The sequence below is a fragment of the Carica papaya genome, chromosome 3 (genome assembly GCF_054855325.1).
Source record: "Carica papaya isolate Zhongbai chromosome 3, ASM5485532v1, whole genome shotgun sequence".
Classification (NCBI taxonomy): domain Eukaryota; kingdom Viridiplantae; phylum Streptophyta; class Magnoliopsida; order Brassicales; family Caricaceae; genus Carica; species Carica papaya.
Window position 1 is genome coordinate 11,444,731 of NC_142311.1, and position 25,247 is coordinate 11,469,977.

A 25,247-nucleotide genomic window follows, 5' to 3' on the forward strand; every position below is an offset into this window, starting at 1 on the left:
TCCACTCTGTAATAAGCAGAAGTACAAAAATAAAACCCTTAACATATATATAGATATACTCCACCCACAAATCACATAAGGGATTTGCACTCCTCCAATTGTGGTATTTTTTGTACTGTAAAAGGCCAATTCAATAAAATTTAACGCCTGGAATTAATGGCAAGTCATAAACAAAAGGTGCTCTAACTGTGCACTGTACTGAGCACGGAAGAAAAAAGAGCTAACTGTCACCTCTCGCTACCAGTGTCTTTTAAAGCTTGCATCTTGCTATCATCTGCTGAACATTCTTTCCTACCATTAAATTCTGATTCCCTCTCCTTGGAAATTCTTACTTAATGTTGCTCAACTTCTGCAAAGCTCTTCACTTCTCTTTCAGTCTCAATTATAGGCGGTGCACTTGGTGTACCCGTATGTTCTACCTCTACATGAATGCTTTTAGAGTCGACAGGAGTAACCTGTACAACTCATCAATTTCCAGCACAATGAATTATCTTAAAAATAAAGCTTTTAAAAGATTGATATAGTTCTATAGGAAACATCAATTTCAATTCAACACCAAGATCTTCTACTTTTAAGTAAGCCAAGAACTCAAGATCCCTATAAAATTACCACCAATGTCAACTTGTCATAAAAACCAACACTTTTAGCACAATCCTTTTCAAGGATTGATTGGATAACAAGGTTAGGATGAGGGAAATGCCCATCTTTACAATTCATACTATAAGATCAGGGTGTTCAAGATCTTATTTTTCAGGGAAGGAATGTTTTACAGACTAAATAATAAATTGGACACCAAATGATAATATTATGTATATATATACTTATTATATATATGGCAACTCTGTTATTTTACACTATTGATCACCAACTGCAGTAGTTCATGAGTCAAATTTTAACGTCTATAAAAAAATCCATGTATCTTTTACCTTATAAAGTGTAGAAAGATACCAAAATTCTTACCTGGGCATTGGGTGATTGAACTCCTTCTCCAAGCCGAGCGCTACCACCTGGGAACGAATTCTTGATGGCAAATTTCCTCATCCCCAACTCGCCATCTGTTAATCTTCTGTTACTGCCAGGGATCTCAATCCTCAAATTCTTTTCCTTCAAGAACCCTCCATTTAACTTTGACCTATACTTGTTACCAAGAACCTCCTCTTCATCATTATCCTGTCTAGGTCCCAAAACCTCCTCCTCCTCTTCTTTACGCACAGAGAAGCTACCACGGGCACCATCAGAAACTGAATCGTCACTCTCTTGTCTTCATCATCGAGGCAAGAAGCCGCAAGGCTGTGAGGAGTTAAGAAGGCAGAGTGGAATCTCAATGGTGGCAGCCCATGAGGAGACATAAAAGCAGTGGGAGTATTGTATGAAAGAGAAGATTTCGGAAATGTATCAAGAGGTAGATTCTTGTTAAAGGGAGATCTGATGCAGGGTTCTTGATCCGTATCCGTCCCCTTCTTGATCCAGTTGATTGCATTTTCATCTGAACCCTCCGTGAACATCTTTACACTCTCTACACTATTTTTACAAATTACTCAAGCACAGCAAAGAAATCAAGAACTTGAATTAGTTAAAGAGACAAAGATTAGGCAGAGAGAGGGAAAGAGAAGAACTGGAAGGGGAAACTGAGAGAGAAGAGAAGGGAGCGGAGCGGATGTTACGAATTGGCAACGGCTAGTTTGACATATATAAATAAATAAAAGAACAGCTGGAGGCGGTTGTCCAAACGCACTGCCACTATACGTCTATACGACCACGCGCGGAAAAGAAAGTTTATTTCTTATCTATATTTATATATCTTTATATTTTCATGTATAAGGAGTATGTCAATTACTTCAAATTTTAAATTTTATGGAATAAGAATTAAATACAATTTAAATATTATAAAATTCTAAATCAATTTAATGTGCAATTAATTTTGTTATTTTTGTTAATTTTTTTACTTAATATGTGAGAATAGAAAGTGAGTTTGTCCAATTAATATATAAATAATATTAAATCTAGTTAAATGTTATTACTATTTTTTATATATTAGTTAATCAATAATTAAGATTTATCAATTAAACAAAAATAAGTATTTCGTATTAAAAAATTGTAATAGTCATCTAAATTATCATTTTTAATTATTAATTTAAATTGTAAAATATTTCTTATTTGGAACAATATTTCAACAAAATTTTTACATTAATTGTTTCAAGTGCAAAACTTTATAAAGATTAGAGTTAAAAAAAATTATGTTAATTGCATGGTACCACATTCTAAAATAAAAGTTTAAACTATCTCATTTGAATAAATATTTATATTATCATAATTTTATTACGGTCACAAATTACAATCATACATTTATTTACCAAGTTTAAAGTTATAAATATTTGGATTATTTAAATTATTAATTTTTATTAATATTTACTAAAATCGCCTATCATAATTTTGATATTATATTATCTTAGAATTTATTGAATTAGCGTGTGCTCTTATGTCATTTACAACTAACCAGTAATGATTATTTGTTATAGGAATTCTGATAACATTAAATCAAATTCAATAATTTTGATACGAATAATTAATGACAATCAATAACCATAAAAAAATATAATCATTTATAATCTTTAAAATAGTTAAGATGTCTATTAATAGTAAAATTATCGGTTGTCTATATATTTATCTAATAACTAGTTTATTAGTATTAAAAAATTAATATTATAAAATATATAGATAAATTATTACAAAAATTATAAACATTATTGATATAAAAATTATAAAATGTTATGTTAAATTTAATACTTATTTAATATCTTTATTTAACTGAGTCCTTTGACTGTTTTGATCATACAGTCAAATCCAATAGGACCCATTAGTTCAATTTAATTTTAAGAACTATGATTCAAAAGCATAAATACAAATCATATTCATTTACTTACCAAATACATACTGGTGTTTGTATACATAATATGTATATACACATACTCGTATTATTATTTTTTTAATCTTCTTCCTATTTGTTGGTGTAAGGTGCTATAGAGGAAAAGGCAATGAAACAATAAAATAGAATGGAACAAAAAACTCCTCTTGTGTGCGTTGGCTACAGGACAATTCAGAAATAAACCAATCCACAGTACAATTATACCGCCTTCCATTCTCCAAATTCATATTTAGTTACCCCCCAATTATCAAATATTTACACAAATTGCCACAAATCCACCAATTATTTTTCATTGTCGCACTGCAAATACGTACTGATGAAGCAATAGTGTATACATGTAGAACAAGAACAATTATGGGTGCAACTTAACCTTAGTCCTATTACTATATACAAATCGCAGAGAAAGCGAAAGGTTAATTAATCCCTTGATCCAGAGTTGAGTTAGTTAGTCTCCAAGTAACCATAGCAGCAGCTTCACTGGCTTGTTTCGTCGGTTTCCTTTTCGTTTTTATCCTGATACGTGAGTATATCTCACTCTCCACCTTCTCAGATACATATAAAAAATATCCGTTGAGTTTCTTTTTGGCTTCTTCTCTCTTCCTCCATGTTTTAGTCTCACTACTCACCCCCATGATATTTCTCGTGTGACCCTTCTTTCCTGTTTCCTTAGGATCTATATATATCGGGTCCCATTGCAAAACAGTTTCTCTGGGTTGGTCCTGGGTTCATGTCTGATAATAGGGTAGAAGAAAAAATGATGGGTACTAATCGAAATGTTGACATGATTCGTGCGGGGATGAAGGACGAAGGGTAAGAGATTTTTGTTAAGGAGAGTCCTCGTGAGGTTAGCAATAATTGTTACAGAAAGCTTCGTGATGGTCGTCATGACCAGCTAGATCATGGTGATTCAAACAAATTGCTTTTTCTGCAAGAAACCATGGCGCCTGCAACTCCAGTTATCAAATCCCGAAATGATGACCTTGATTTTGTTCTTATTGACGATATTGATGATGAGGATTCGGAAGAGGAGGAGGAGGAAGCTGGCGGTCCTCTAGCTGTCTCCACTGTCATGAAACCTCAGTCGAAGTGGATTGGAGAGCTACACAATCGTTTTCTAGGTGCTGTGAGACAACTTGGTGGACCTTTTAGTGAGTAGCCCCAATCTTATCCTCCTATTGGTTGATTTTTAAATTTTAATTTTTTCGTATGTTTCTTTTATTTTAATCTTTCTAAAAACTTAAAAGGCAGCTTTATTTTTGTTTGAGAAATACATTTTGTCTTCTACTTCTTTTCTTTTTGTCTTTAGTTCCAGAGGCTGCTACATTAAACACTCCATTATTAAACTAAATCCATGTTTTTTATCTTTCAATTACAATCGCCATTGGTTAATTCTGTTTAATTCTTTTTTGTTGGAGAAAATTAATTCCTAAAGCATGCACAATCACACCAAAGTAAAAGTATAAAGAAAAGAATACAAGTATTTTACATGGTTCGGCAGTATGCTTACTGGTAAGAAAGAATTCTACTATGTAATATGAGAGTATATCACTAATAAGTTAGCAAATCTATTTATAGAGAAACTAGCAGAGTTTTTCACAAATAAAAACTCTATAGGATATACATAAAATATTTTTAGGATAAATACAAAGAAAATCCAAATAAATTATCCTCAAAATATAGATAAATATTGCCAAAATTCAAGACACATCAATAAATCTTCCCTTTGGCTTGAATTTCCTCTATCATCAAAACAGTTAATCATCTTGTCGCACCGTCTTGCCAACATGTCCCCACTAGGGTGCTATTGAGTATCACATACTGCAGCCAAGTTTAGGCCATACCTAAACTTGCTATCTGATCCCTGAACAAAGTGACATCTACCATCAAGTTCTCACACACAATACCAATCATCTTATCAGTATATGAACTTCTTGATTCATGCAAATCAATTGGTTCCGTAACTGATAAGTTATATGCATCTAGATTTCATACCTCTGTGGTTATCTAATCTATCTTCTCTCCCTATCTGTTGCAATACTATATGGTTGTTGTTGATCAGGTGCACTATCACATTTTTTATTAAGATCATGCACTTCATTCTTTGGACCATTAGACTGAACTTTTAATTTTTCTTGTTCTCTGACACCGTGATCTAATTCTGCTATTGTCTTCCCCTTCTGACTATCTAATGAAGCAGACTCATTAAATATCATATATCTACTAATAATCAACCTTAGAGACTTTGGATCACTACACCACAACTTGTAGCCTTTCACTCCATATGCATACCCTAGAAATATGCATTTCTTTGCCCTTGGTTCAAGCTTACCATCCCTAACATGAGCATAAGCAGGACAACCAAACACTCTCAACTGAGAGTAATTAGTATGTGACCCAAACCATATCTCAAAAAGGAGTCTTACTCTCAATAGCTGTGAATGGAGATCTATTAACTAAGAAACTAGCAGTATTCACAACTTCAGCCCAAAATTCCTATCCCACACCTGAATGAGACAACATGTTTCATGCCCTATCACAAAGTAATCTAGTCATGCGTTCTGCAATACTATTCGGTTGTAGTGTTCCAACATAAGTGCGGTGTCTCACTTTACCTTCCATACTGCAAAAGTCATCAAACTCATGATTGTAAAATTCTAACCCATTGTCAGTCCTAAGACACTTGATCTTCCTCTGTGTGTGCTTCTCAATCATAGTCTTCTATATGAAAAATGTTAAAAATGTCTATTCCTTGGATTTTAGAAAATACATTCATACCTTCTTAGAGTAATCATCAATTAATGTCATAAAGTACTTAGCACCACTCTTGAAAAAAACTCTGTATGGACCCCATAAGTCAAAATGAACATAATCCAACTTACCTCTGGTCCTGTGCACTGTCTTTTTATTGAACTTCACTCTAGTCTGCTTGTCAAACACACAATGTTCACCAAAAACCTAAAACTCCTTCTTTATACCCATTCAACAAACTTTGTTTGCTCAAAACAGATAACCATTTGTTACTCATGTGACCCAAACGTAGATGCCATAATTAATTCTGATTACTGTTCCCTAATGCTAGAGTAGCTTCCCCTGAAACTACATTTTCCTGAAGAATATATAATCTAGATTCTAAACTATTTTTCATGAGTACCTCAGAGCCTCTACACGCTTTAAAAGTATCATTCTCTGCATGATATTTATAACCCTAAGTCGCCAATGTAGAAAGAGAAATCATATTCCTCTTCATCTGAGGAACATGACAACACTCAATAGTCCTGATGATTCCCCTAAATATTCTTAATCTGATATTACCAATCCCAGCTACAAATAATGAACTGTCATCTCCACATATACATGGTACCACTTATTTGCTTGTAAGTAGCAAACCAATGCCTATGTAGACACATGTGGAATATAACACTAGAATCAAGAATTCAGGAGTTCTTTCTATTATCCGAATTCATATATAGAACTACTCTAAAACTGTTGTTATTACTATCATCAGAATTATCCTTGTCGACTATATTAACAGAACTCTTATACTCCTTTCTTCTCTTCAGCATAGGGCAATCTCTCCTAAAGTGACCCTTCTCCCCACACTTAAAATAGTTTCTCCTTTTACCTCTAGATTTTGATTTGCTTATTCTTTGTGCCCTTCCCTTACTTACCAAACCTTTTCCTTCTGTTCTATACTCAATAAAGTTCTTTTGTAATTCTTTCGATTTTATTGCGTTGCTAACATCATCTAGTGAAATATTAGTTTTTTCATACAGTAGAGTATCAATAAAAGTTTCATAAGAAGATTGTAATGAATACAGAACAATCAATGTCTGATCTTCATTTTCAATCTTAATATCTATGTTATTCAGCTCCATAATTAAAAAATTAAACTCATCAAGGTACTGTTTAATGGGCGTACCTTCACTCATTCTGAAATTATACAGCTTTTTCTTCATATAAAGGTAGTTCGTCAGCGATTTTAAGAATACAAATCTTCTAGTTTCTTTTACGCATTTGAAGCTGAAATTTCTTCAGCAATCTCTCGCAGAACATTGTCATTGACATTCATAAAAATTGCACATAAAGCTCTATCCTACATACTTGCCTTTTTCAACTCTCTCATACCCTCTAGATATCTTTCTTCAATTTCCCCATAAAACTTGTAGTATTAGGAACGATCTCATTGTAATCTTCCACATACTGAAACTTCTCTATCTTATACTTTATGAATATCATTTTGAATCCCTAGACTATGCACTAAAAAACTAAGAAGGGAGAAAAAAAATTGTCAAAAAGTAAAAAACACTCACAAGGAGTCACAACTACACAGAAAACTACTGAACAGAACCACCGAAACACAGCACGTGCCTTCACGCGCCACCACACTCCTCCACGTGCCACCACACGCTCCTCCACATGCTGTCACATGTGCGGCCACTGGAGATGTCACGCACAGCCGTCAACCACCTCTTACTGCCGCTAGAAAATACCAAAAAAGGCACAGAAATGTGCGACTCGACGGATCTAGCATGAATATGGTAAAAACGCACCGAAAACACATAGGGATTGCCGCAAATCGAGTCTCATGTGAACCGGGTGCCACCGCACTGGTTCATTTTCTCCGACGCGCGTTCTCTTTCTCTGGCTCTAGTTTTGTGCACAAACAAGATCGGACGTCACGAATCTGCCTTCGATTTCTCTTATTTGCCCCTCCTATTCGAGTAAGATGGTTTTCTTCATGTGAGTCGCCGCACATCCAAGCTTCTTTATTTCATGTTTGATTTCACCGGTCGCCACTCGCACAACCCAGCTTTTTCCCTTGTCGATTTGGTTGAACAGATCTGAGCACAGACTGTTTTGATCATTCAAGCCACGATGTCTACCGTTTCGCCCTCTCTGTATGGTTCACCTTCTTCATGTAACCAGAAAAAAACCAGATTTAATTTAATTTTTTTCTCACTGACTAATATGCTTTTTCTCTTTAACCCAGCTGAAACCTTCCTCTAATACCACTTGTTGGGAAAAATTAATCCTTAAAGCATACACAATCATACCAAAATAAAAAGATAAAGAAAAGAATACAAGTATTTTACGTGATTCGACAATGTGCCTACATCAATGGGCTAGACTAGTAAGAAAGAATTTCACTATGTAATCTGAAAGCACATCACTAATAGGTTAGCAAACCTACTTATAGAGAAACTAGCAAAGTTCTTCACAAATAAAAACTCTATAGGATATATATCAAATATTTCCTAGAATAAATACAAAGAAAATAAAAATAAATTATCCCCAAAATATAGATAAATATCAATAAAATTGAAGACACATCAACACTTTTGTCTCCCCTCATAGATTCATTCTTACGAAGAAAATTAACATATATGTATATATGTGTGTGTATATCACATGCCCTTTGACTATATTGCCTTTGTTTTTTTACTTTTCAGATCCATTATCGCATGCTTTATTTTATTTTATTTTTTCATTTTATTAAATTTCTTCTCTTTTTTTTTCTGCTTGACACATGAATTCTTCTCTGGATGCACTTTCCTTACCTCGATTGTTTCTTTCAAAAGGCAACTAGTTTACTAGCACCATTTTTTTGAGTTATAATCTTACTGATATGTAAACCAGACAATGATGAGAACTTTAAGTTGGCAAGGAACTCTAATTAAATATATCATTCTTATTTTTCTACCTATGTTTTCTGTTTTGCAAAACTGGGGTTCCCTTAATTCTTTTAAATGCTACTATGTTCCATCAGTTTTTTGATATCATGACAATTTTAGTTGGAAAAAATCAAGTTACATCAGTTTTGACCAAGTTGTTACCTTCTGTCTTTTTCTATTTTTTTCTAGAGAAAACTCTTGAATGTGTTTTAGAAATTCACTGTGCTTCCTTGTTGATTATGTGAATTTGTTAATTTGCATACTGCTATTACCTAATTTAGTATCGAGTGAGTTTAGCAGAACATTGAGTTACATATCATTAATTCTATTCTTTGATTATATGATACGTGTGAAAAACACATTGCCCAATGGCCTAAATTACATTAAGCCTGGTTTTGAAGAATTCCTTAAATTTTGATATACAGCTTTTTAGCACATAAAAATCAAGGAAATTTAATAGTTAATGCTGAATGAGAACTTGTTTGTTGGTAGTTGATTGGATTTTGATAACTACTTTTAATCCTAACATATATCGGCTCGCACATTATTGATTCTCTACCAGGTTCATGGGGCAAGCTTGTTGCTTTGCAGTTGTTTTGTGTGTCATTTTCGGGCTTTTTCTCTTTTTGATTTCTGTTCTCTTGTAGTTAATTGTTTTTGGATAGAATGATCTTGGAAAAATTTTATCATCGATCTTAATAATATCAATTTTTTTTTACCTTTTGACGTGCATTCTAAATTAACACTTTTTTATTTAGTAACCAAGAAACTTTATTATTTTTCCATTACTGTGGAAAAAAAATTGAGATCATCTGATAAGCTAAGTTTTTCTCATCTTTTAGTTCCCTAGATATAACTTTTCCAAAAATTATTAATTTTCTGCTAAGTGCTAACTCAAGTTTGTCGCTTTTCGTTACTTCAGATGTTTCAAAAGACCAGTGATATTTTTAGCAAAAAGTATATGAACGGGCTATATAAAATATCAAAATTTTAATTAAATAAATTAAAAATGAACAAGAGGTATAGTTCTCGGGTCATGAGTTCTAATAAGTTCGAGTCTAATACATCATGAGCAGGCTAATGTTTGAATTTTTTTTATTAAATTTGGACGTGATATACTTGCCTGTAAATAAAAAAGACAGTTAAATTATGATATTTCATATTATCTTTGATAAAATAATTATATTTTTTCAAATAAAAAATATACATGTAACAACCCAGAACTTAAAAAGAAATAAAGACATGAATTGAATGCAGAAGCGGAATAATAGAGTTAGGGTTTACATTTCTTACACAATAGTTTAAAATACCCAAAAGGCTTACGGGAATGTCCATTTTAAAAGAATAAACAAAAATCAAAGAAATAAAGAAAAAGTAAAAAACTGAGTATTTTAGGACGACATTCTCTAGCTTTTGAAAGAGTTCAGGTGGTGAACTATTCACAACTCTTTTATTGATCGGGATCTGGGTATTGGTCCTCTTGATTTGAAATAGTTAATGAAGGGGTGAGCTACACTAGCCTAGTAAGAATATCACACTACTCACCGATACAGAAAATGAAGATTGGTAAAAATCATAAAATAACTAATAGAGCTCTTAATTTAAGTAAATTCATTTATCATAAGTAAAATCATTTATTGCATACTTATCATTGCGAGATTTACAAAATCGACCTATAGAAACAATAGCTCAATAACATCATAATATCATATTCAAGTAAGCAAGAATAAATTTTCTCTTTTTATTTCTCTACTGATATCCATGGGAGTCCATAGGAATGTCCTACTATGCATGAACCAACATCTAACTTTGTCAACTAATCGACCGTCCCCATACCCTGTCCGGTATGAGTACCAAAAATATCATCCCTTAATACCTTGTCTGATATGAGGGTGAAACAGGCCGTCCCAATACCCCGTCTGGTATGAGTGCCAAAAATATCAATTCTCGATACCCCATCCGGTATGAGGCGATATTCACGGTAGGATTCCCTATGTACCCAGTCTGTCCACTATCTTTCAGAATATCAAGTAAGGCTACCATTCATTCATTCACTTAACCAATAAATGTTTTTGTTTACATTTAATTTTTAGTTTTACAATTTAACCGTAAATTAATGCAAGACAAACAATACATGCATCAAGGAAATACAATTGAATCATTTTACAAATTATAATATATTATCATGCATTTAACGCTGTAAACTTAAATAATCAGTTAAACAGGACAACAATAATAAATAACTGCTTCTACCTCCATTAGTAACCTGTAATTAATTCTCGAAGTTTTCTAAATTATGAAAAATACCGTATTATTGATAATTAGATTTTAATTTCATAACATGGAATAAGGTGAGGGATTCTTACACGAATCAATATCTAAAATACCAAACTTTCTACTGCGCCTACTAGCGGTCCCCCGGTTTCTTAAATTTTTTTACAGAGATTGAAATATACTTCACGTACCTAAAAATATCCCAAAAAATTTAAAATCGGTGTTAAAAACTTTTTTCGGCCAATTTTAGAATTCTGGTAAGCGGCAGTTTACCTCAGCCTCGCTGTTTTTGAACAGTTTTGGCCAGTTTTGGCTGATTTTATACTTGTCCCTGCGAGAAAACACGTTAGGAAATCTCGGTTGACCAAAAAAAATTAAAAAATAAAAACTTACCGGCAGTAGAATTTTTCGGTGAGGTGGCTTCGCTGGCTCACCTTTGCGGCTGAGTGTTTTTCTTCAGTCAACCTGTAGAAAATAGAATAATAAACACAATGGTGGAAAAATTGCATAAAACGGGAAACGGGAAGGGGCTCATCAGAGGCGATTTTGAGTTTTGCCCGCGGCAGCGCCGTTGGGCTTTGCCTACAGTTTTTGGCTCATCCGTCATTTCTTTTACTCTGATTTGGCCAAGGGATGTTCAGAATCAAATTTCGAGCCGATAGAAGAATTTTTACCTTTTTTGGCAGTCGGAGGTGGCTCCAGCGCTGTGGCAGGCGGTGGTCGGCTCCTTTCTCTAGTGACTTGTTCTTCTTCCCCAGTGGGAGGGTGATAGCTAGGGTTTGGATTCAATGTGATGCGAGATATTTATATCCGTCTCCCTTAAATCTGGACTGTTCATCGCATTTGATCTTGATCATCTAATCGCGTTTAAAGAGAAAATAAATCTAAACTGTTCATCGCGATTTGATCTCGACTGTATGATCACGTTTAAAGAGGGAACGAATCTGAACCGTTCATCGTGTTTAATCGCGACCATTCGATCGTGCCTGAGGAGGGAACTGATCTGGAGCATCCGCGCGCGTAGGAACGCATCCGAGCTGTTCGATCGCGGGCACGCGGATTGCTAGCGTGGCCTCTCGCATGGCACCGAGTCAGCGTGCCTTGTCACGCGGCGCGCTCCGATTCATCGAGACTGCTAACTGGGCGGTCCTACGTGGCCCAATTTTTTTTAATTGCGTTTTGACTTCTAGTTTTCGATTTTTCTTTCAAAAATACCATCTGAACCCAAATTTTCACCATTTTTTTCTAAAATTATTTTCAATTTCATCCTCCACCTATTTTTTCCTAATTTTACATTAAATAAAAGTTTATAAATTTAAAATTTACATTTTTATATATTTTTTAAATTTTAAAATTAATCGCGGGCCAAATTTTATACCTGGGTATTACAATACATGCTATATTTTTAGATTTTAGAATACCATTTTAAAAAGTTAATAAATATTCATTTAAAAAAATTTAAACATTTTTATCATTTTCTTATTCTTTAAGAACCAATAAGGTAAAATGTTATAAAAAAAAAATCAGTGTTATTTTTAGTAAAAAATATTTGAACGGAGTAATATAAAATAATCAAAGTATTAATCAAATGAATGCAAAGTGAAAAAGAAGTATAGTCCTTAAATCTTGAGACTAATAAGTTTGAGCCAAGAACATCATGGAATGGTCTAATATTTGAATTTTTCTTAAATTTGTACTTGATATATCTGTGTATAATAGTAGACATATTAAATGCATAATAAAATTGTGATATTTCATATTATCTTTGGCAAAAAAAATATATTTTTCAAACTAAAATAGTATATTTTTTATTTTGGAATAATATGTTAAAAATTTAATAAATACTCATTTCAAAAAAAAAATTTAAACATTTTTATTATTTTCTTATTATTTAAAAACTAATAAGACAAAATGCTACAAATAATCAATGATGTTTTCAGCAAAAAATATAAAGTAATCAAAATATTAATTAAATAAATTAAAAATAAACAAGAGGTATAGTCCTCGAGCTGTAAGTTCCGACAAGTCTAACCCGAGCACATCATGGTGTGGGCTAATGTTTGAACTTTTTGTTAAATTTGAACTTGATATACTTGTTTATAATAGTGAACATGTTAAAAGATATTGTAAAATTATGATATTTCATATTATCATTGGCAAAATAATTATATTTTTTTCAAATAAAAAAGTACATGCTACTATTTTTAGATTTTGGAATATCATTTTAAAACTTTAATATATACTCATTTAAAAAAATTTAAATATTTTCATCATTTTTTATTCATTAAAAACTAATTAGGAAAATACTACAAAATATTAATGATATTTTTAGTAAAAAATATTTGGGTTACTTAGTATAAAATAATTAAAATATTAATAAAATAAATTAAAAATAAATAAAAGTATAGTCTTTGAACTCCGAGATCCAAGTTGAGCCCATCATCTCATAGAGTAGGTTAATGTTTAAATTTATTTTTTTAAAAAATTTCGACTTAATATACTTATCTATAATAATAAACAAGTTAAAAGTGTAGTTAAATTGAGATATTTTATATTATCTTTAACAAATTATTATTTTTTTTTTGCAAATTAAAAAAGTTTATACTATTATATTTAAAGTTTGGAGTACCATTTTAAAAGATTAGTTAATACTATTTTTTATAAAAGGATTTCAAACATCTTTATCGTTTTCTTATTTTTTTAAAAAACCAATAAATATTTCAATAGAAAGAGGTAGCTTTATCCTAAATCAAATTAGTTTGATTTAGAAAAAAAATTATACCCTCCATTCATTAAGAATAACTGTAATGCCCCAACCCAATAAGGAGGTACAAATCTACTCATACCATTTTCTCATACAATGGGCCTACAAAGCATGCATGTACACAACTCAAAAATTTAACATAAAACTTAACATCCCATGTAATATATACAATAGTTATATATTCAGAACATGAGCTCAAAATTTAAAGTTTAACAAAACAAAACAAAAATTCTTAAAATATGAACAAAATATACATGAACTAGAACACTTTCATAAGTTCTACTCGTCTTGCAACAGTTCTGTCTCTTTTTTCTCATCTAAAAAATATTAGGGTGAAATTTGATAAGCTTCACAAACTCAATAGATATTTCCGTTCTTCCAAAATCCAGATTAGATATCATGCAAAAACACACAATATGTGCAATAGTAATGTTTTCAATACAAAATTTGCTTATAATTTTCACCATTTTCTAAACCAGAATTCACTTATTAAACACAAATTTTTTCAGACATTCTAATTTTATATTTTTTAAATCGGATTTCTCAATTATACTCGAATATCATTTATAGCCTCGAAGTATCATCCCATACACTCGAAAGAACATATATACACTCAGAATGTCATTTCTAACGTTTCATTATGCCATGACATTTATATTGTCGTTGAAGAGAGATGAAATGGATCTCCTCATTGCATTAATAACACACACACACAAAATCTCGTATTGGCCACAATAGTTACGTTTGCTAGGTGACCAATGCTCACAAAGACCTATCCACATCTAGATTAGGTTTCAAACTCTATCCATATGCAAGTTTACCATACTCATTAAACTTCAGTCACACACGCACCCTCCCCTCCTCGATTATGACTAAATGAGTAGGTATCCAGAGTCCATATACTACTTAATCATATCCACCCCTTTTCTAATTTCTTATTTATTTCATTTTTATTTTATTTTTTGATTTAAATACATTTAAATTAATTTGTTTCATAACTATAATTAATTCATTTTCTATTTTTATTATTTTCTTACATTCATTTCCTTCTTCTCAATCTCTCACTTTATTAGTTTTTCCTTTTCACTTATAAATTTTATCTCTTATCACAAATTCCAACATTTATCAATCCTTAATTTTTCTGGCTTCCATCTCCTCATAATTTCCAAACAAGGTTCATTTGTCATATGTCACACAATCAAATGAAACAATGTCTAATGATACCAAGACCAAGAAAATCAAGTGTCCCAAACTCATTCCAGGCAGTTCCGGGAAGATGTCGAGGTTTTGTTCTTCATTAAGGAATCAAGTCAGTATCTGTTCCATACTAAAACACACATAAAATTAATGATATACATGCATACATTCAAAATTTTAATCTAGATTCAGAATTGGAAATACTTACCAAATTCCCCCAAAAAGATTATCTTCAATTTGATCTACTGCCTAGAATCACCATACAATAACATAATGAAATTTAATTAACGAAAATGAACCAAACCTAAAAGAAAACAACTAACAGTGGTGGTTTTGGGTAATCACCAACAGTAAGTTCATTCTTTGGTATTCGGCAAACCATCACTTCAGCTCCCTGCATCGATATGGGTGATTTATTTTCCAAAATCTATACGTATACACATACATACATATTAACATCTATATTCACCAAAAAACCATAACGAAAAAGGAAAAGGAAAGTCACCAGATTTGGTTTGGGTACTGTGAAAACTGAACAGCCTCAAGTTTCTAAATTTTCACCATCGGAGATGATTTTCTGGTTTTTCTAAGAAGACCTTCATGCTCACTGTGGTGATGTGAGCATTCTAGCTCTTAAAACCTGTACACACACGTTAATACCCATTTCCATCGAGAACCCACACTAAAAGGGGAAAAAAAACTCACCTGGTTCAGGTTCGGTGCCTAGAAAACTCGAAATAGCCTCATATTCGATTCATAGCTTTTGGAGAATAGTTTCCTTGGTTCCCCGAGAGAACTCCTCACTTGTCGCGATGATTGAGTGATTTGGTTTCACACCTGCATGCCCGTTAAAGTGAAACATGAAAAGAGAATCTCGGAGAAATAGAAAGAGACAAAACTCACCTGTTTTCTGAACGCTGGCATTGCATGCAACATGGCTTCAGAATCTACCAGCAATGCAGCATTTCCCAGTCGCGGTTCCTTTTCCCTTTCCTTCCTTTTCCCTTTCCTTCCTTCAGCCTTCTGCCTCCATGATACCTCCTCATTCCTCTTCGGCTGCATTTTCTTCTCTCCTTCTGGTTTCCTTGCTCGTCTTTATCTTGCGCGATGTTCTCTTCTCCCTCTCGGCCTGACCCTCACTTAGCTCGACCTCCTCTCTCACCCGCTCGACTCATCTCTCTTTCTCTCTCATTTTTTGCTCTCATTTGCTAAGTGAAAAAACTCTAATTTGTTCCTTGAAATACTAGTTTTCCTAGCCATATGATCTTTTAAGATTAGATTTGGGTCATTTAACCATATGTGATTTCAAGCCATCAGATCTCTCAAACGATGCGATCTTGACCGTCCATTTCCTAATTTCCATTTGCCCCCTTCCGCTCTTATTTAATTATGCACTTGATCCATTTTTCCCACATGTTTTCACTTAAATCCTTAAAATTTATAAAAACCCTCTAATTTCTAAAATTTCTTTCATTTAGACTTTAAGTTCTAATTTAATTTATTTTATCATAAAATTGATATTCTTTATTTTATTTACTTATTTATACACCCTTCTATTAAGGATCAAATATTACAATTCTCTCATCCTTACAAAAATTTGATCCTCCAAATTTGATACATTCTTAAAGTAAGTAAGGATATCGAGCTCGTATCGAGTTTTTAGTTTCCCAAGTAGCTTTTGCTGGTGAATGATGTTGCCAGAATACTTTAATCATCATAACAGTCTTGTTCCTTAACACTCACTCTTATCTATCTAATATGCCTATTGATATTTCTTCATAGGACATGTCTTTCTCGATAAGAACATCTTCATACTGAAGCACATGAGATGGATCAGTGTGATACTTGTGGAGCATTGACACATGAAAAACATCATAGATATTAGCTAACTCTGGTGGCAATGCTAGCTAGTAAGCAGTAGTCCCAACTTTTTTCAGTATTTTGAATGGTCCAATGAAGCGATGGCTCAATTTGCCTTTCTTCCTAAATCTCATAATGCCGTTCATTGGTGACACTTTTAAGAACACATGGTTCTTTGTCCCAAATTCTAAGCCCTTTCTATTATGGTTATTTATGTAAATTTTTTATCTACTTTGGGCTATTTAAAGATTTTTCTTAATTAGAACAATCTTTAATGTAGTTGCTTCGACTAATTTAGGTCTAATTAATTTTTTGTCTCCAATCTCTTCCCAACATATAAGAGATCTACAAGATCTGTCATAAAGTGCTTTATATGGAGCTGTATCAATACTGGATTGATAATTAGCATTATTGGCAAATTAGATTAGTGGTAGATGATCATCCCAATTTCCTCCCATCTCTAGTACATAAGCCCTAACCATGTCTTTTATTGTCCAGATGATTCTCTCCGTTTGACTATTTGTTTGTGGGGGAAATGTCTGAAAGATAATGTGGTGCCTAGAGTCTACTGAAGATTTGTCCAAAATCTAGAGGTGAAATAGGCATCTTGATATGAAACTACTGACACCGAAATGCCATGAAGTCTAATCACTTCTTTAATATATAGCCTGACAAGTTTGTTTAAAGGGTCTGTAGCTTTTATTGGCAAAAAATGGGTTGACTTTGTTATATCCACTATCACCCAAATAGCATCATGGTTCAGCTTTGTCCTAGGAAAACCCATCGCAACATCCATAGTGATATGTTCCCACTTCTATTCTAGAATTAGTAGAGGTAGGAGTAATCCTCCTGGCTTTTGATGTTCAACCTTGATCTTTTGATATGTGAGATATTTGTTAACAAATTTAGATGTCTTTCTTTATTCCATTCCACTAATATCGAGGTCACAAGTTTTGATACATCTTAGTGATGCCTGAGTGTATGGTAAATCTAGAATTATTTGTTCCTCTAATATGAGTCTAATCAAGTTCGAGTCATCAGGAATGCATAGTCTTTCTCTGAATCGAAGTAACCCATCATCATGAACTCTGAAGCCAGGTCTTTGACCTTATTCTATTTCTTTCCTCAAGGTCCTTGTAGCAGAGTTATCTTCTTGAGCATATTTAACTTTCTGAATCAATATTGGCTCGATTTTTAAGTTGGCTATATACATTCCCCGTTTCTGAATCCCCAATTGTAACTCTTGTAATGTTTTTCGACTTTTCCATTCAGAAGCTATTAGTTTTTCTATTATACGGGAAGCCTTGCGGCTCAATGCATCAGCCACCACATTTTCTTTTTTTGAATGGTAAGATATCTTGCAATCATAGTCCTTACGAAGATCCATCGATCTACATTAACGCATTTTAATTCTCTCTGCATAAAGAGATATTTGAGACTTTTATGGTCAGTATAAGTCTCAAATGTCTCTCTATACAGATAATGACGGCAGATCTTAAGAGCGTATACAATTGTAGTTAATTTTAAATCATGATTGGGTAATTTCGCTTATGGTTCTTCAATTGTCTTAACCCATATGCGATGACTCTACGTTGTGCATTAAGACACATCTTAAACCCTAACCTTATGCGTCAATATACACTGTATAACCTCCTGATCCACTTGGTAGAGCTAATATTGAAGTTGTCATAAGTCGATATTTGAGTTCTCTAAAACTATTCTCACAATCTGTAGTCTATTCAAATTAGTATAAAGGGTTGCAATATTAGAAAATTCCTTCACAAATTGGCAGTAGTATCCAGCTATACCCAAAAATTTATGGACATCTTTCACAGTGGTGGGACGTTCTAATCCCATAGTAGGCTTGAAATCTTCGCCAGATCCACGGATACTCCGTCCTTGAAAACCACATAACCTAAAAAGTAATATGTTTGAGCCAAAATGCACATTTACTCCATTTTGCATATAACTTCTATTTTCTAAGGGCTTTTAGAATATATCTCAAGTGTTCTGCATGTTCTTCTAGACTATTTGAATAAATCAATATATCATTAATAAATACAATAATGAATTGATATAACCAAGGCTCAAATATTTGATTCATCATATCCATAAATACCGCTGGGACATTTGTCAACCCAAAAGGTAAGACCAAAAACTCATAATGGCCATATCTGGCTCTAAAAGTGGTCTTTGGGATATATTCAGTTTTAATTTTCACTTGATGGTAATCGAATCGTAAATAAATTTTGAAAAAGACTTGGGCCCGTTGCAATTGATCAAAAAGATCATCAATCCTTGGCAAGGGATATGTATTCTTGATGGTAACTCGATTGAGTTCTCTATAATCAATGCACATTCGTTTGGTTCCTCCTTTCTTCTTTGTGAACGTCACAGGAGCGCCCTAAGGAGAGACACTAGGGTGGATAAATCATTTTTCTTGAAGTTCTCTCAAGTGTTTCTTTAACTCTTATATCTTAGCTTTTGTTAGTCTATAAGGAGAAACAGAAATGGAGTATCTACTTGTAAGTTAATAGAGAATTGTATTTCATGATTCGGGGGTAACCTTGGAAGTTCGTTAAGAAATACATCTGGATATTCTCAAACTACCAATACATCATGAAAACCAATCCTTTTGTTTTTATTACCTACCACGTCAACCTTCACACATTAGGTTTAATAATTTGTATAACTTAAATAATAATATACTATTAATAACACCATCCTATCACAAAGTAAAAGTTTCTTCATTAGGAATATTAAATACAACCTTTTTATTACGATAGTCTAGGATCGCATAATAAGTTGCTAACTGATTCATCCCTATAATTACATCGAAATCCCCCACATCTAAAAGTATCAAGTCTATCTCTAGTTCCCTCTCAGCTATCTCTATTATACAACTTTTATATATAACATATGAAAGTAATACATTCGCACTTGATGTGGATATCATTAAAATATTCTTCAAGTAAACAGGTGTAACACTCAATCGTGGTGCAAAAGTATGTGACACGAATGAGCGTGTGGAACCAAGATCAATTAATACCTTAGCTAAATTTTTAAAGACAAGTTACATACCTTTGATGATGTCTAAATTCGTTTCATCATCCGATGCAGTTAAGGTATACATTCGTCCTTGCTTTGGAGTTTCAGTATATTCATTCATGAGTGGGCAATTATAAATCAGATGTTATTGGCTACCACAGTTGAAACAGGACTAAGTGACATGATGGCACGATTGGTTGCCATGATTCTTCCTGCGACTACGGCAGGCTGGTACTTTATTGGGTGCTAATGGTGGTCTAAGAGGTATTTTCGTTTTTCATTATAGGCCTTTTATCTTGTGAACCAAACACTAGAGTCGATCTTCTCGGAGTTATAGAAGGTCTAGAACCTCCTGCTCCTGATGATGAACTTCTAAGTTTGCTTTCTACTATCTCTGCTTTTGTCAAGACTTCAATATAAGTACTCAGTTCTAAAACCACAAGAGGATCCTAAATCTCTATATGTAGCCCCCACTAGAACTTCCTTGCCCTCTGTCCTTCATTAGTCATAATTGTTGGAGCAAAACAAGTCAATTCAGTAAACCTTCGAAGCATACTCAACTATTGACAAGTTTCTCTGAGTTAGTTGTATAAATTCCAACTCCTTTTGATTTTGAAGACATGTAGGAAAATACTCGGCATTGAATGCCCCTAGAAACCGTTCCCAGGTGATGGAAGTAGGTAAAGTGGTCTGTCTAAACTCCCACCAATGGTTAGCTTCGCCTACTAGTAGGTATGTAGCAAGAATCACTTTCTTCTCAGTCGTCACACCTAAAATTCTGAATGCTTTTTCAACTGCCTTTAACCATCCCTCAGCTTCAATAAAATTCTTTATACCAGTAAAAGTAGGATGATTAAGTTTCATAAACTTCCTATGACAATCTTGATCCATAACTGGTGGTTCTGGATTATATGGAGCTACTGAGGAAGGACTAGGTAATTCTTCTCTACCTTCTCTAGGTTGATTGACAAGCTCCTCTACTATGTGGTACAGCAGATCAATATTTTTCTACAAGTACATATAATTAAGATGTTACCCTGGTAGAGGTTGTCCACGTCTCATTTTACAACACTACATCCAGAAAAGAAATGATTAGAACATTCTAATATAAATTTTCCTACTCCTCAACATCCCGAAAATTGTAAGAAATCACGTTTAAACTCTAAAACCTCATGCACAAGGGATAATTCTAGGAACGTGAGCTCTGATACCACCTATAACAGCCCAACCTAATAAGGAGGCACAAATTTACTCACACCATTTTCTGATACAATGGGCCCATAAAGCATGCATATGTATAGCTCAAAGATTTAATTTAAAACCTAATATCCCATGTGATATATACAGTAGTTATATATACAGAACATGAGGTTAAAATTTAGAGTTTAACAAAACAAAATGAAAATTCCTAAAATATGAACAAAATATACATGAATTGGAATACTTTCACAAGTTCTACTCGTCCTGCAACGGTTCTAGCTCTTTTTTCTCATTTAAAAAATATTAGGGTGAAATTTAATAAGCTTCACTAACTCAATAGGTATTCCCATTCTTCCAAAAGCCTATATCAGACATCATGCAAAAACATACAATATATGACAAATGTAGTAGTAATGTTTTCAATACAAATTTTGTTTATAATTTTCACATTTTCTAAACTAGAATTCACGTATTAAACACAATTGTTCAGACATTCTAATTTCAAAATTTTCAAATCGGATTTCTCAATTATACTCGAATATCATTTATAGTCTTTAAGTATCACCCCATATACTCGACAAAATATATATACACTTGGAAGGTTATTTTTAAGGTTTCATTGCACGATGACGTTTATATCATCGTCGAGGAGAGGCAAAATGGATCTCCCCATCGCATGGATAACACATACATAAAATCTCACATTGGCCATAACAGTTACGTTTGTTAGGTGACCCACGTTCATAAAGACTTATCTATGTCTAGACTAGGTTTCAAACTCTATCCATGTGCAGGTTTATCATACCCAGTGAACTTCAGCCACACACGCACCCTCACACCTTTGATTCTGACTAAATGAGTAGGTATCTAAAGTCTATGCATTAATCACTCATATCCACCCCTTTTCCAACTTCTTATTTATTTTATTTTTATTTTATTTCTGATTTAAATACATTTAAATTAATTTGTTTCATAACTATAATTAATTCATTTTCTACTTTTATTTGTTTTCTTAGATTCATTTCCTTCTTTTCAACCTTTCACTTTAGGTGTTTCCTTTTCATACATAAATTTTATCTCTTATCATAAATTCCAACATTTATCGGTCCCTAATTTTTCTGGCTTCTATCTCCTCATAATTTCCAAACAAATTAAGGTTCACTTGTCCTATGTCACATAATCAAATGAAACAATGTTTAATGATGCCAAGACCAGGAAACTCAAGTGTCCCAAACTCATTCCTGGTAGTTCCAACTATCGAGAAGATGTCCAGGTTCTATTCTTCATCAAGGAATCAAGTCAGTATCTACTCCATACTAAAACACACACAAAATTAATGATATACATGCATACATTCAAAATCCAATTTAGGTTCAGAATCAGAAATACTTACCAAATTCCCCCAAACAGATTATCTTCAATTTGATATACTTCCCAGAATCACCATAAAATAGCATAATCAAATTTGATTGACGAAAATGAATCAAACCTAAAAGAAAACAACTAACAATGGCAGTTTTGGGTAATTACCAATAGTAAGTTCGTTATTCGATATTCGACGAACCACCACTTTAGCTCCTTACGTCGGTATAGGTGATTTATTTTCTAAAATCTGTACGTATACACATACATACGTATTATCATCTATATTCACCAAAACTCCACAACGAAAAAGAAAGTCACCAAATTTGGTTTAGGTGCTGTGAAAATCAAACAGCCTCAAGTTTCCAAATTTTTACCACTGGAGATGATTTTCTGATGTTCCCGAGAAGACCCTCACGCTCACCGTGGCAATGTGAGCACTCTAGCTCCTGAAACTTGCACATACACATTAATACCCATTTCCATCGAGAACCCACACCGAAAGAGAAAAAAAAAAACCTCATCTAGTTCGGGTTCAATGGCCAGAAAACCCAAAATAGCCTCGGATTTGATTTCTAGCTTTCAGAGAATGGTTTCCTCAGTTCCTCGAGAGAACTCCTCACTTGCCATGACGGTTGAGCGATTTGGTTTCACACCTGCATGCCCGTTAGAGTAAAACACGAAAAGGGAATCTTGGAGAAATGAAAAGGGACAAAACTCGCCTATTTTCTGAACCCCGGCGTCGCATACAACACGACTTTGGAATCTGCCAGCAATGCGGCATTTCCTGGTCACAGTTCCCTTTCCCTTTCCTTCATTCGGCCTTCTGCCTCCGCGATACCTCTTCCTTCCTCTTCGGTCACATTTCTTTCTCTTTTTCTGGTTTCTTTGCTCGTCTCTCTCTTGTGCGGTGTTTTCTTCTCCCTCTTGGCTCGACCCTCACTCAACTCGGCCTCCTCTCTCACCCACTCACTCATCTCTCTTCCTTTCTCATTTTTGGCTCTTATTTGCTGAGTGAAAAAATCCTAATTTGTTCCTTTAAATACTAATTTCTTTAGCCATCTGATCTTACAATATTAGATTTGGGCTGTTCAACTGGATATGATTTTAAGCCGTCAAATCTCTTAGACGGTGCGATCTTGACTGTCTATTTCCTGATTTCTATTTGCCCCCTTCCACTCTTATTTAATTATGCATTTGACCCCTTTTTCCTACACATTTTTAATTAAGTCCTTAAAATTTATAAAAACCTCCTAATTTCTAAAATTTCTTTCATTTAGACTCTAAGGCTTAATTTAATTTATTTTATCATAAAATTGATATTCTTTAATTTATTTACTTATTTACACACCCTTCTATTGAGGATCGGATATTACAATAACTCTTTCAAATTATCTTTTCCTAATACTAAATTTTTTAGTTTATGATAAATTTAATAGGAATTTGAGACCATTAATAAGAAGTAAATATTATAAGGAAACTCCTTAACAAATGAAATCCAATACATATGACCAGGACTTTTATTTGGATAACTAGAGTAACCTTATAGCTCTTTAAACTTCTATAATACTCATATTTTGTGGACTTGGTAAATTTTCATCTTCAATTCAGATGTTCCCACCAGATGCAGATGGGTTCAAATCGTCGAGGAAAGCACCCTAGTTCATCATCTCTATGCTCTCCCAATTCAAATAAAGATCCAAAGGGTCCTCCTCTACAGTTTCTGCTTCTTGTTCTTCACCTGCTACTGGTGCTGCTGCAGGGAGATATTCAGATTCCAGCAATGGGGCACTTGTTGAATTTTCTATTGGAGTCACTATGTTTCTAGCTGCAGCATAAACTGAGTTATGTAGTACAAAACTACGATCACAAGGGTGGTTATCTGCAAAGCCAACTGGCACCGGACATACACTTTCTGAATTTTTCATTGGAGTCATTATATTTCGAGCTGCAGCATAAACTGAGTTATGAAGTGCAAAACTACGATTACCAGAATGCTTATCTACAAAGCCAATCGGCACCGGACATGCACTTGTTGAATTTTTCATTGGAATCATTATGTTTTCAGCTGTAACATAAACTGAGTTTTGAGGTGCAAATCTATGATTACTAAGATGATTATCTACAAAGCCAATAGGCACTGGATACGCACTTGCTGAATTTTTCATTAGAGTCACTATATTTCCAGCTGCAACATAACTTAAGTTTTGAGGTGTAAAACTATGATTACTAGGGTGATTACCTGCAAAGCCAACCTGCACCGGACATGTACTTGCGGAATTTTCCATTAAAGTTACTATGTTTCTAACTGCAACATAAACTGAGTTCTAGGGTGCAAAACTACGATTAATAGAGTCATTATCTGCAAAGACAACCGACACTGGACAAGAACTTGCTATATTTTTCCTTTGAGTCTTGTTATTTCTAGGTGTAAAATTGTTAATACGGTGATTACCTGAAATGCCAAGCTATGGTTGGACATGCATCATTGTGTTATAGGGAGGGTATAAACCATAACCATGAGTAAATAAGGGATAAGTCGAGAATGAGCTATTCTATTGGTTTTGGTATATAATGATAGCATTAAATGCTAATATAGATCCTGGCTAAAAACCTTCAGCTTCATAGTTCGCCACTGCTAGAGCATGATTTTGCCAATTTTGAGTTTCCAATTTTTGTTGAGTACTCTTCAATGCCATGTCCAGTTACTGTCTTTTTGCTTATTGACACCTTACAACATAATTCTCAGCCTGTAAAGGTCTTAATTTTATGCCAGAAAAAAAATATCATTATTTTTATTAATTTCAGAATCAAGTGATCAGATTAAACATTGTCAAGTAATGAGGTTCTAGACTTGTAATTGGCTTGTGATTATCATATTTTGACTAAATTTTCTATAAAATATGCCAAGAATGAAGCGTATTGATTATGAAAAAATGAAGAA

The 25,247-nt window shown here is 33.4% G+C and overlaps 2 long non-coding RNA genes across 6 annotated transcripts; both read right to left on the bottom strand.

Annotated features, from left to right (window-relative positions):
• Positions 1-19: 19 nt before the first annotated feature.
• Positions 20-1,662, bottom strand: LOC110815994 (uncharacterized). Its single transcript, XR_015817772.1, has 3 exons — positions 961-1,662; positions 232-455; positions 20-115 (listed from the first exon to the last, which is right to left on the bottom strand). It is a non-coding gene; the product is annotated as an uncharacterized LOC110815994 (long non-coding RNA).
• Positions 1,663-13,782: 12,120 nt separating this feature from the next.
• On the bottom strand, positions 13,783-23,389 carry LOC148266694 (uncharacterized). Of its 5 annotated transcripts, none has more exons than XR_015817777.1 (3): positions 15,737-23,389; positions 15,179-15,670; positions 13,783-15,082 (listed from the first exon to the last, which is right to left on the bottom strand). It is a non-coding gene; the product is annotated as an uncharacterized LOC148266694 (long non-coding RNA). The 5 variants fall into 5 exon arrangements; XR_015817776.1 differs by having other exon boundaries at positions 15,179-15,465; positions 15,539-23,389; XR_015817775.1 differs by having other exon boundaries at positions 15,179-15,473; positions 15,539-23,389.
• Positions 23,390-25,247: the final 1,858 nt, after the last annotated feature.